The sequence below is a fragment of the Hemiscyllium ocellatum genome, chromosome 29 (genome assembly GCF_020745735.1).
Source record: "Hemiscyllium ocellatum isolate sHemOce1 chromosome 29, sHemOce1.pat.X.cur, whole genome shotgun sequence".
Lineage (NCBI taxonomy): Eukaryota > Metazoa > Chordata > Chondrichthyes > Orectolobiformes > Hemiscylliidae > Hemiscyllium > Hemiscyllium ocellatum.
In genome coordinates this window covers 49,933,229-49,946,032 of record NC_083429.1, presented here as the reverse complement: position 1 = coordinate 49,946,032, position 12,804 = coordinate 49,933,229, and the positions used below count along the sequence as shown (strand labels likewise).

The following is a 12,804-nucleotide window of genomic DNA, read 5'->3' as shown; positions in this document are numbered from 1 at the left end:
TTTGAGCCCACAATATTGAACCTGTTTTCCCCAACTATTTCTGTTTGGTTAAGCGCAGTAGGTGTGGAGAGAGCAATCCGAGTTCCTGTTTCGGGTGGAGGACTCCTTCCTCATTGCGGACTATCTGCCCCTCTGTCAACCTTCCAAACCCGTGACTTCTGTCATCTCGAGGGACCAAGGGCAGCTGATACATGGGAACACCACCCACCCTGCAAGTTGACCTCCAAGTCACTCACCATCCTGATATGGAAACATTTCACTGTTTTCCGTCCTGGAACTTTCCCAGTAACTAAGTTGTGGGTGTCCTGACACCAAATGGACTAAGGGTGTTCAAGAAGGCTGCTCACCACCATCTTTCCCAGGGTAACGAGGGAAGACAATAAATACTGGCCCAGGAGAGAAGTCGTAATTAAAAACCTGCCTCAACTGCTTTCGGTCATGTTTCGCGTGTATTTTGATGTATAGTTCGTAAGGTGTTTTCCCTCCCCTTCCCAGGAATATGATGTTCCTAGTGATAAAACGTGTCAGCGTCAGGCTGTAAGTGGTAGCAAGTGGCGCTAGAGAGATTCAGTCTTGGCTTGTGCGCGCCAACCCATCAACTCTCTCACACATACTGCCCTGACACAGTACCAACGGGGCTAAAATAAGACAGAATTGTCGATGCTGGAGAAACTCAGCAAGTCTGGCAGTATTTTACTGTGATGCAATGTAGGACCACAGAATGTTTCAACTCCAGGGCGGGTGGGAAATAGGGCTAGTGTAACGGTCCATCCAATCAGCTACGGTGTAATAATCCATTTTTTAAAAAAACTGTCAATAGTATTGGACCTTGAGTAATATACAGAATACTTGCACTTAGAGATTGCTCTGCTTAAATAGACTGTCTGGGCTTTTGCTTGAAACGTCGATTCTCCTGCTCCTCGGCTGCTACCTGACCTACTGTGCTTTTCCAGCAGTACACTCTTGACCACGTATAAGAAGCCATTAGCCAAGCTGTGAGTGTAATGGGAACATACCACCTTGAAGGAGGGTCCCTGAACCCGAAACGTTAACTGTTTCTCTCTCCACAGATGCTGCCAGACTTGCTGAGTTTTTCCAGCTATTTCTCTCTTTTTTTAAATGTTTCCGATTCGCGGTAATTTGTTTTATTCTGGTTTCTGTAGCGGGCGTTCAAAGTGCAGCGGTGTGATTGTAGTCAGTGACTCCCCAGGATGGTTCCTAATATGGCATTCTCAATAAAACATCATGACTGGCCTCATTAAAGTTGTGAGTAGCTCATTTGGCCACTTTATAAGCACAGCGTCCACCTACCCAGTGAAACTTGGTCTGGCCCTGATACACACACACACACTCACGGTATCTTGCTGGATATTCGTGCCACGGACTTCCCGTGTGAACAATGTGTAATCTACTTCCACAGAGCTAGCACCTTGTCATAAGGCAGCCTACTGCATTGGAATTAACACTCCAGCGATATTCTCTCTCTCTCGTGATTTGGAGATGCCAGTGTTGGACTGGGGTGTACAAAGTTAAAAATCACACAACACCAGGTTATGGTCCAACAAATTTAATTGGAAGCATTAGCGTCGCTACGAAAGCTAGTGCTTCCAATTAAACCTGTTGGACTATAACCTGGTGTTGTGATTTCTAACACTCCCTCATACGCAGACAAAAACAAAAATACTGTCACGAAATATTTTTTAAAAAGTTTTTTTACTTAAAAAAGCTAAAATAATCGAGTCCTTCCAGTGACCCTCCGTGTTTTTTTTAATTCGATGGAGGTGGTTATTGAGTGCGTGTTCCTGAAGATATCGGATTTATTTCTTGAGATATTTTTATAATGGGCCACAGTAAATGGTAGTGACAACTAAGTTGGTCAGGATTTAGCCACGTGTTTAGAGTGGGTTCATTAGATATGGAGCTGGCTGTTAATAACGCAGTTTCGGGTATGATTTTAAAATATGTTTTACTTACTGTGCAAGGAATGCAATTTTCACTCATGGATACAGCGACAGGTCTGTACGGTTACAGAAACACCGTGTATTGGACAGTGCGGATTTGGAATATGTTCCCGACTTACAACCCAAGATTAAAAACGGGGTTTGCGGGGGCGGAATTGAAATTCATGAAGTTTCCACTCCTGAAGTTTGGCTTTGCATTAAGCGAGGAATAATGGCTGGATATCTGACCCAATTCCAGCTACATGTGAGAATTCTCCACTCAAGCGTTTGAGAAAGTGGGATGAAATTCCGCTGTGGATTGAAACAGTAGCAAAACAATATCATCACCCCGAGATTCTGCCCCCTCCCAAACTTGGGGACGGTTGACAGACTTTTCCAATAAACGTGTGATTATCTTTTTAAAAGGCAGTCCTGATTCCAAATGGTTTAACACTCCGCTGCATGAACTGCCCAGTTTCTTTCTCCCAGCACTTTTGCGTTTTAATGGGTCGGATTGTCGAGGTTATCCCGCAGAGATGCGGGACGTGTTCGAGGCTCGCGTTGGATTTTGGGGGGGGGGGGTGGGGGGATGACAGAGTGGAGTGAGGATTGGGGCCGGGGTGGGGGATGAGTTGGGTGTGCATAGGGAGGTAATGGCAGCTGGTGCCAGGATCAAAGATGGCGAAGCAGCAGTTGTCACAGGGAGGCTGGGGCTGGCTCGGCTGCAGTTCTCTGATGTGGCCTTGAGTGAGTGAGTGAGTGGGTGAGAGAGGGAGGAAGAGGGAGAGGGAGAGGGAAAGAGAGAGAGAGAGACACACACGCGGAGCGATGACGTCTCCAATCTGCTGATTTGCTACACGGAGCCGGAGAGGTGGATGTGAGCGAGTGCGGCGCGCACTGTGAACTGTTTTGTATGCGGTGCTAATAATAGCGTGCATAATTCGGTGAGTACCTCTAGACTGAGGCCGCTACTGAATGAAAAGACGATTGTATCAATATATGTTTTAAAAAAAAGACCCGTGTTGATTTGGAGAGAGGGGGTAGGCAAAAAGATAAGGTATGCAAAAACCAAAATAATGCAACTATTTAGCCTGTGTGATAATTTAATGGTGTTTGACTTTCTGCCTTTTTTTTTGCTTTTGGCTCGCTTTGTTTGCGAAGGGAATATATTTGTGTCCGGGGAACTCTCCTGATGAGATACCGGTGTGCATCCCTGCAGTAACCCGGACTGAAAGTGGGTTTTACAAAAAAAAACAGTGAGGTACATTTGTAAATGTGTGTGTTGTGAGAGCTGGCGGATCCGTCTTTGTTAACCGGCACTTGGAATTTGAAGCTGTTTCCCGGCACAGATATGGGATCTTCCCTTCCCTCTGTGGGTCTCTCCGCTCTGTGTCTCCCCCCCAGGTCCATCCTGCGGCTGTGTTCAGCCTTTGGACACGGAGCCGGCTCCCGTTTACAGCCGCTTGTGTGTCTCTGTGTCTGGGTGTATGTGTGTGTGTGTGTATGTATGTGTGTGTTAATCTGATGGCGGAGGCTCTCCCGTCTAGAACGAGCACCGGGAGAGGGGCGACCGAGAAGCCGCTGCTGAGTTCCGGGTGGCCTTTCAGCATCTTTGTGTGTGGGGACGGTGTTAGATTTTGAAATCGCTTGCTGCTGAGATTGAGCCCCCCCGGGAAAGTACCGTTATAAACACATTTCCTTGTAGTCCTTTTAAATCCCTTTTGACATCTCGGAAGGATTGTGAGCGAAGTCAGATTTGTACATCTCTTTCTGTACAATGTTTGTTTATTTTCCCTTTTTTTCCAGCTACGACCCTCTTATTTTCTCCTCTTCACTCCCCCACCCATCGTATTTTCAACGGTGCTGATCTGACACGTCCGATTTGTGAAATTAACAAGAGCCGAATCCCACCGGGTGTGGAACTGACCTGAAATGTACATCGGGAAGGTTTAGGGGAGAGAGGGAGGTGGGGAAGGTTGAGGATGCAGGAGAGGGATGGGTATGGAAGGATGGAGTGACTGGGAGAGAGACGGGGTGAGGATACACACACACACACACTGGCTCCAGCTAGCTCCGCCGAGTGCCTGTGTTCGGGGACAGATTTTTATTTCTCTCCCCTGTCTCCCACATACATAACACACACAGGACTTGCGAACTTACAATGCTGATCTGAATTTGCAACTATTTAATACAGCAGCCTTTAGCGCTGTTGGGGTAAAACGTCGGGCGTTTTCAGCATGTCTTTTACTTCAATCAGAATTGGGGATCTGATGGAGCTTTTGACATTTTTAAAAAAAAAAGAGTCGCTGAATGTTGAGGAAAACTTCCAGCCTCGCCAGGTTATGGTATTTCGGAGCTAAAACGCGATCTGTTGGCGCTGGAGGGTGTCGAAGCGAAGTAACGCACTGCAGACAGGTGGCAGACTATATTCAGGGGAGGGTTGAAATATTCCTGGCTCAGTTAATGATCACAATTTACAGTGAGAGAGTTTACGTGTTGAGTGCGAGATGGGCCGACTTTAACTGACCCATTTCTGTTCATTGTGTAAGTGGTTATCATTCCATTTTAGTCCCAATCCTTCGAATCCAGGAGAGGTGCTCGTCCGGGATATGAACTGACGATTAACGAGTTACGGGGGTGGGATGGGATGGGGTGGGGGAGAGGGACGGAAGCAGGAGGTGGGGAACACTGCTCTTTTTGAAGGGCTGCCAGCAGCCGCGATGGGCTGATCGGTCGCCTGCTGGGTGGGTGAACGGGTCACCGTAGCCTGCCTGCATTCTCTGGTACACTCAGAGAGAAGACGGGAAATCCCCCCGCCTTCTGACAAAGATTGAGGGGAGGCCCGGGAAGGACACATGCTCATCTGTCATCGACTTTAATCCCACCCGCTCCCCCCACCCTCACCCTCATTTTCCGCTTGTGGGGGAAGTTGCTCTGTAATGTTGCTTTAGCTAACCTTCTTGTGGGATCCGTCTCTGTAATGGGGCGGATTTCCACCCCACCTCCCCCTCAATCCCTGTCAACATTAAACGCTGACAAATATGTTAATAAATGAATCTGTTGTCAGTAGAGTGTGTGGTTTTGAAGATGCAATGGATTTGTAAAGGTGATCCCTGACACTCTCTAGCTCCCTCTCCCTCCATCCCAGATTCTCCCATTGAGGAGCCAGTTCCCCGGGTCTGAGCTCTGTCAGGGGCTCGCCAACAGCAGCCAATACCTTCCTCATTTTCTACTTGTTACGCTCCCCCTGCTTCCCCTCCCTCTCTCCAACGCTGAGTTGCAGCCAGGAGTCAATCAACCAACCAATCACTCACAGGTATGGATTCCCCATTGTCTTTTTGCCCAGCTTTGTGCCTTTTCTCACCTTCAGGGTACAATATGAAGAGGCCAGAGACTCCTGACTAGTGGAACCTATTGAGCAGCAGGTAGGAGAAAGTGAGGACTGCAGAAACTGGAGAGTTAATGTCGAAAAGCTGGAAAAACCCAGCAGGTCAGGCAGCGTCCGATGGGCTGGAGATCTGATGAAGGGCTTATGCCCGGAATGTTAACTCTGCTGCTCCTCAGATGCTGCCTGACCTGCTGGGTTTTTCCAGTGCCATCCTTTTGGATTCTATTGAGCAGCAGAGTCTATTGTAGATTGTGTAGTTTGGTGGCACGGATGGGCCGAAGGTCCTCTTCTGTACTGCATAATTATGATGCTAGTCTCTTTCAACATTGTGGAAGGACATTAGATTTAAGTGGAGGCTTTGTTTTTGTGTAATGTGTTGGTACTGCAATGACACAGGGTAGAGTACTGTAATAAATACCTCCCCGAGGATAGCATTGGCTTTTAGGCCCAGTGTGTATATGTTAGCCTTTCTCAATGCTCCAATATCTGATCAGATCTTTACTGTTTTATTATACATACATAAAACAGGCCGTTTGGCCCCATCAACGTCATGTCGCATCCCTCCTATACCTTTTTATCTTAATCTCTGCATTTCCTTCTTTTCTCTCATGACTTCCCTTAAGTGACTCAATGTCACTCACCTCAACAATTTTTAGATACAGAGCGGGACGTTTAGGCAGAATTTGAAGTATTTCGTTTGGACCCAGAGTGTAGTGGGTATTTGGAACACACTGCTTAAAAGTGGGGGGGGGGGGGGGTGTGAAGAGGAAAGAATTCTCAAGGCATTCAAGAGCGATCTGGATGAGCACTTGAAATATAATAGTGTGCAAGACGACAGGCAAGTGACAAAAAACTGTCTAGAATAGGTGGATGACTGCTGTGGACAGAATGGGCCGAAGGGCCTTTTCCACTCCTGACTCTCTAACTACTGTGTTAGAGAACTTTACTCTTTTGTGGGATGTGGGTGCTGCTGGCTGACCAGCATTTATTGCCCATCCCTAGTTTCCCTTCCACTTGATGTTTCCCTCACGTTCTATGGTCATTGACCCAAAAAACCACAAGAATACCAAAACCTTTTTGTTTGGTGTTCTTGTGAACATGCATATGGAATTATTTTCAAATTGAAAATATTCATGCTGTTTCTTATTGTTTTAATGCCTTCTCAATTTTTTTGACCTCCTGTCTTTTCCAACTTTCTGACCCTTCTTTCTCTATTATTTCCCTCGCCTCTATTGTTTTCAATTGTCCCAGACATTCCTTTTTCTTCTGTGATCCCTGTCCTCAAAGTGGAAATACAGGGATATTTAAAAATATTTGAATGATGTGAAGATTATTCATATTCAGAGTTTAGGTATAGTCTATACATCCCAAGAAATTGAAGATGGCCATTATGCTTCATGTGAAAAAAATCTGTGCTATGTCCCAATCTGCAAATTATTTTCTCACTCCTGTTTATCCAGCCTCCCATTTTGTCCTCACTCTTCCCATTTCAATTATTTGAAAATTGTGTACCTCGCTCTGTGCTCCCATGGGTGGGCATCTCTACTGTTTGTGATTGTTGGGAAAAGTACTGTCACTGAATGTTTGAGTCTGTGATGCACCTTGTGGTTGAATAACTTCTGATGCATTCCTTTAGGCTACAAATAAAGTGACCTCCAAAGCAAGTCTGGTATCTGCTGAAAGGAGCAATGTGCCAGATTCCCAAATGTGAAGGGGGTGATTTGGGAAGGAAAACTTGAAAGAGATTCGATTCTCTTTGGAGCAATGATTAAACAAAAAGTTCCTTGCATAAGATACAGTGAAATATCAAAAATTATAGATTAATGAAGACTGTAACATTCTTACAATAAATCACAAACAGATTAAGGAACTTAAATGAGAATGAGTGAAGGGCCAATTTAGAGCAGTTTGCTCAGAAAAACTTGTTTATTATAAAGAATAAGAATTCCAGAAATGAACAAGTTCCCCTCCAAACCACATCATAACATCCTGACTTGGAATTGTATCACCATTCCTTTACTGTTGCTGGGTCAAACTCTTGGCCCTCCCTCCCTAACAGCACTGTGGGTTTATCTACTCCCCAAGGTCTGCAGTGGTTCAAGAGTACAATTTGCCATCAACTTCGCCAGGGCCAATCGTGACTGACCACTAATGTTGGCCCAGTCAGCGACACCCAGATCCTCTGAAAGAATTTTAGAAAGAAAGTTTGCAATTACCGACCCAAAAAATGTTATGGAGGCAAAAATGTTGGGGTTATTTCAGTGCATGATTTTCAATACATGCATTTATAAAGTCTGTCTTGACCGTGTGATGTTGCAAAGTGTTGTGCAAAGTTTTTATTTGAAGTGTAGTCCCTGTTTCTTGTAGAGCATGGAAGCTTTAAGATTTATTTTTGGGCCAAAATCTTGCTCCGTTTTGTCGACTAAATTTGTAAAATCCATAATAAAATTTGATGTTTTAAAAAATTAAATTTCTCTACTTAATGAAAACAGTTGAGCTTTTCCATTGGTGAGGGATTGTTTTGGTATCAGGTGAGAGACGCTGTTCCATGGAGTGAAATCCTTACAATATACTTTGTTAGTGATCATTGTCTTTAAAGTTTTGTGTGTAGTCAGGAATAATCGTATTTGAACAGGAAGTTGAAAAGTTTTTGTCATTGAGTGCATGAGGGGTGAGAAAAGGAAGGAGAGTTATCGGAACAAGGACATGAGATGTAACAGTAAAATTGTTAATTGCAACTTGGCTATTGAGTTAGAAATAATTTTAAAGATTTGAGGACACAGCTTTTAGAAGCAGTGGTTTCTTTTGTAACAAGGTGCACACATTATGAGGAATGATGGATGCTTATCCATATTACAATGTACAGACATGATCAAATTTCTAAATAGTTTTTTTTAACTTGCACCATCTGTACACCTGGGGTGTCTTGAAACAGTCCTATTTTAAGGACAAAATTTAAACCTCGAGAGTGTAATGTCCTGGTGAGTGAGAAAACAACAAGTCTTTCACAAGCTCCATGACCAGTAGATTTTAGATATTAAAAAGTCAATGACCTTTCCTAATAGACATCCATGTTGGATGTTTTTCTGTTCCTTTTGTAAGGAAATTACAGCCTGTGCTCAAAATGAGATGCTGTTCTTTTTCTCCCCCCTGGAAATTAGTAATTATTTTTATTCCATTGCAGAATATGTGCCTTAGTGTCATTGGAATTGCTTATGTAAATATTGATTATGTCTCAACACAAGAATAAAGGAATGGTCATACAAGGAGTCATTTCCAGGAAGATGCAACTCTTATCCAGCTCATTTGGTTTAGCCCTTTCTTGTGTTTATACAGCACCTTATTACATGCCAAAGCATTTCACAAACTATTAAGGTGTTACTGGATAAGTTGGATAAACATAAATGCATTTTGTGGACACCAATATACCAAACTCCAACAACGGCTTGCAATTATAAAGCAGCCTTTTTAATGCGGTAGAACATCCAAAAGATTTGAGGAGGGCTATGCAATAAAATGTAAGTCTGGCCATGTAAGGAGATATTGGGTTGGATGTCTAAAAGCCTGGTCAGATGTGGGGTTTAGTGAGCATTCTGGAGGTTAAGATCCAAAAAGCTGATAACATGGACGCCATTTGTGGAATTTTTTCCTGTAAAAGTCAGGTTTGCTTAAGAAGTCAACATTATCCCAACCCAATCTAGTCCCAACTGCCAGCAACCAGCCCATATCCATCCAAACCCTTCCTATTCATATACCCATCCAGATGCTTTTTAAATGTTGCAATTGTACTAGCCTCTACCACTTCCTCAGGCAGCTCATTCCATACGTGCACTACCATCTGCATGAAAAACTACCCCTTAGGTCTCATATCTTTCCCCTCTCACCCTAAACCTATACTCTCTGGTTCTGGACTCCCTCAACCCACAGAAAAGACTTTGCCTATTTGTCCAATCCATGCCCCTCATGATGGGGATATCTGTTCTGCATGGACGGATTGAACCGAAAGGTCTGGTTCCGTGCTATCCATCTCTCTGACTCTGATTAGAGGTGCACCACCATCTTTGAGGATTGTAAGGCTGTTAGAGTTGAGGATGGCGATGAGTATGGAGGGATTTGAAAACTAAGAATCATCTTAACTTGTGATGTGGATGATGCATCCTCATTTAAGGTTTTTGAGGTGGAAATGTTGACCAGGGAGAATATCCCTTCCACACCAAGTAGCTCTAGGTAAATGAGTCTCAGTATAACATTCTGACAGCATGTCCAATAATCTAAGTCTTGGTGTGGGACTGGAAATCACAATCTCCTGATTCTCAAAAGTGAGAGTTTGACTCAGTTGGGTGAAAATACTTTCTCTAAATGAGAGAGTTGGAAATAAATGAAGTTGCGTAGATTTTACTGACACTTAGCAAGATTGCTTCTGCATCTTTTAAATGGTTTAAGTTAGGATTGTGGTGTCTCTTCTTTAGAGTCGAGAAGGTTAAGGCTCCACTTAATACTCTATGCTTAAGGGTTTTAATAGAGTAACTTTTGTGCTGAGCAGGGTACATAGACTCTTGTGAATTAGATGGAGAACCAGAGAATGAGAAATTGAATGCAACACAGAGTTGTTGTAACCTGGAACGTGGTGTGTGACAGGCCAGTGAAAGCAGATTTAATAGCAACCTTTTTCTAATTGGAGAATAATGGATAATACTTAAAGAAAAGAGGGAGTGAGCAGAGGAGTTGTTTCAAGAATGGCCGCCTTCCACCTGGACTATTCTATGAAACCTGCTGCTTGGAAAGCTTGTTTTCTTCAGTGTCTACAAAGCATATTGCTAATCAAGGTCATGTCAGTAATAATGACTGGATGTAAGGGAATTGTGTGTGCTGAATGTCACTTCAATTTAGGTTCAGTTAGTACAAGTCCACTAACATGATACATTTCCGATGTTGGTGGGACATGTACGTTTTGACTGAGGTTAGTTTTTCTATTTCTCACTTCGTCACCCAATATTAATAGTTTGTCTTTTCATATTTTTTCAATCTTCTGTTTTGGAGACAGTGGATCAGAGAGGAATTTGCAGGCTAATATGATGGGTATGTAGTATACGTACCATACCATACAGTTGGGTAGGAGTGGGGGAAGTGTATGCAGCAGGGAAGTGAGATTGAACTCACAGAGCCCAAGAATCCTGGATATCAACTCTGAGTTCTGAGTGGGACCATTGTCAGCTCTTGATAGAACTGTTTGGACTCTGCAGCAGAAATGCTCCCACTGAACATTAATCTCGCTCCATTCTCTACCGGTGTTGCACAATCCAGAAACCGCTCATCAACCAATAATTCACAGAGCCTGATGAAATACTACTGCTTTGCATTTTATCTTGTTCTACATTTACTGTGTCACCATGAAGACACAAGATCCCACATTTTAAAATAAAATACATTTATTCATGGGATTTAAGTGTTGTCGGCAAAGCCAGTCGTTCACATCCATCTCTAATTGCCTTTAAAAAGCTGACAGTGGGTGCTGCCTTTAAGCTGCTGTAAATCAGATGGTGAAGGTACACCCACAGTGTCTTTGGGGAAGGCGATTCAGAATTATAAATTTGTGATGAAATGGTGATCATAGATGATTTGTCTCTCGAGGGTGGTGGCATTTCCGTGTACCTGTTGCATCCTGTCCTTGGAGGTGGTGGAGTTTGTAGGTTTGGAGAGTAGCAAAATCTTTGGTAATGCTGCTAGTGAGTTGTGTGGGTGTTACATATTAAACTCTTCCGATGTAATCTACTTGTGCAATATTCTCACTTTCCCTGGAGTCTCAAACTCCTTGTAAATTCTTCCTGGATGAAGGGTATTCAAAGATACCATTTTTCCCTACCTCCATTCAAAGTTACCAAGTTGGGGGTTCTGCTGTTGAACTTGGCTAGTTTAGTGAAAACCTTGACAAGACGTCAATAACTGTGTGCTGTGCAAAACTGTCACTCATCATACTTTCAGCAATGTTTGCTATTGCCATTCTTTCTGTCATGTCCGTTCGGTCATGTTTTTTCACCTCTTTAGAGATGGTGTGAAACCAGTGTCAGAGCATAGGCACCCATCTATATTATGCATTCACATGTAATCACTCAGTTCTTTCAGCCAGTGGATAACTGGAGATGGTTGTGTGAATTGGTGATTGTCCTTTTCAATGACGTGGAATAACATGATCAGATCTGGATAGGTTGACGACAGCCCCAATGAAGCCCCTGTAGAAGAGAGATAGATGAAGGGGTGACAAAATGGAAATCTATTCACACTAAATCATTCCTATTACAATGTTTAAACTGTAAAAGTGTTTCCACTCATGAGTTTGAAACTTGGAACCATATTTATATGATGGCTATAAATCCAATGGGACAGACAGTCCTCTCACCCAGACAATATGGAACTTGTTGCTATAAGGTATAGTTGAAGCAAATTGGGTAATGCATTTAAGGGAAAGCTAGACAAGATTGTGGGAAAGAGCTAGACGGGTAACTTGATAGGAGTGGGGGAGGCATTCATGTAAAGCAGTTGGGACAAATGGCCTGTTCTGCTAATGCTGTATATTGCTTGTTCCCACACCTTTCCTCCATTTTATGCAATTAAAGTTTCTCGCTGTGAACTTAACCATTAGTAATGCTGAGTGACCTTTGGTATGTTTTTGTTGTTGCTGGGGTGTTAAGATCCACATTGTGATCCACGTTGTTCTGATGTGATCCCACCACCGAGTGACCATGTAATACCGCCTGAATTCTAATAGAAATATGGCTCCGTAGGTTGTAGGTTGCTCTGTGTGGTGATAGTACAATCAGGAGCTGGATACAACAGGCCAAGATGAGTTAGTTGTTCTACCGAAGAACATTTGGCTTTGATGAGCCAAATGTTAGCAGCCAATTTGGAGCCAATTGGAATGGAGCCATATCAAATTACTGAAAGTGAAGGTACCAATGGGAAGCATCAGGGGATACTTGACTCCTTCGTTTCAGGTTTTATGTAACACTTGTGTTTGTGTCTTTCACACGATAGAATTCTATGGTACAGAAGGAAGGCATTCAGCCCTTTACTGCTAACACTCTGTCTAAAAGAGCGATCAATTCATCCGGTTTCTCTGCTCTTTTCTCAAAAAGGAACAATAAATGCAGGGTTAAGTGTGTCTTTTTGAAACTAATGATTAAATTTGTTTCCCCCACTCTTGCAGGCAGTGCAGTTCAGGTCACAAAAAACACACTGTTTTTGCCAATTATCTTTTAAAATTGCTGTAAATGTGGCTGCTGCCGCGTGCTGTCTCTTTCTTCTCTTTCACGCCCTTGTTCTTTGCATTCTGCTCACCTTCTTCTCGTGGTTTAGTTGGATTGCAATGGTCAATAAAGGTGGATATTGTCCCTATGCTGGATCCCGATAATATCTCTGGGCACTCACTAAATTGCATTTTGTTCATGCCATACTTCAATCAAATTACCACCTTTCTTT

The 12,804-nt window shown here is 43.3% G+C and overlaps 1 protein-coding gene across 3 annotated transcripts in view; it reads left to right on the top strand.

The window, feature by feature from the left end:
• Positions 1 to 2,752: 2,752 nt before the first annotated feature.
• zbtb16a (zinc finger and BTB domain containing 16a) overlaps positions 2,753 to 12,804 on the top strand; it is a 279,344-nt gene continuing 269,292 nt past the window's right edge. The window contains exon 1 of one of the 3 annotated variants that reach the window (XM_060846844.1): positions 2,753 to 2,884. The gene's annotated coding sequence lies outside the window, so the exon portion shown is untranslated. The other 2 variants (XM_060846845.1, XM_060846846.1) reach the window with 2 other exon arrangements.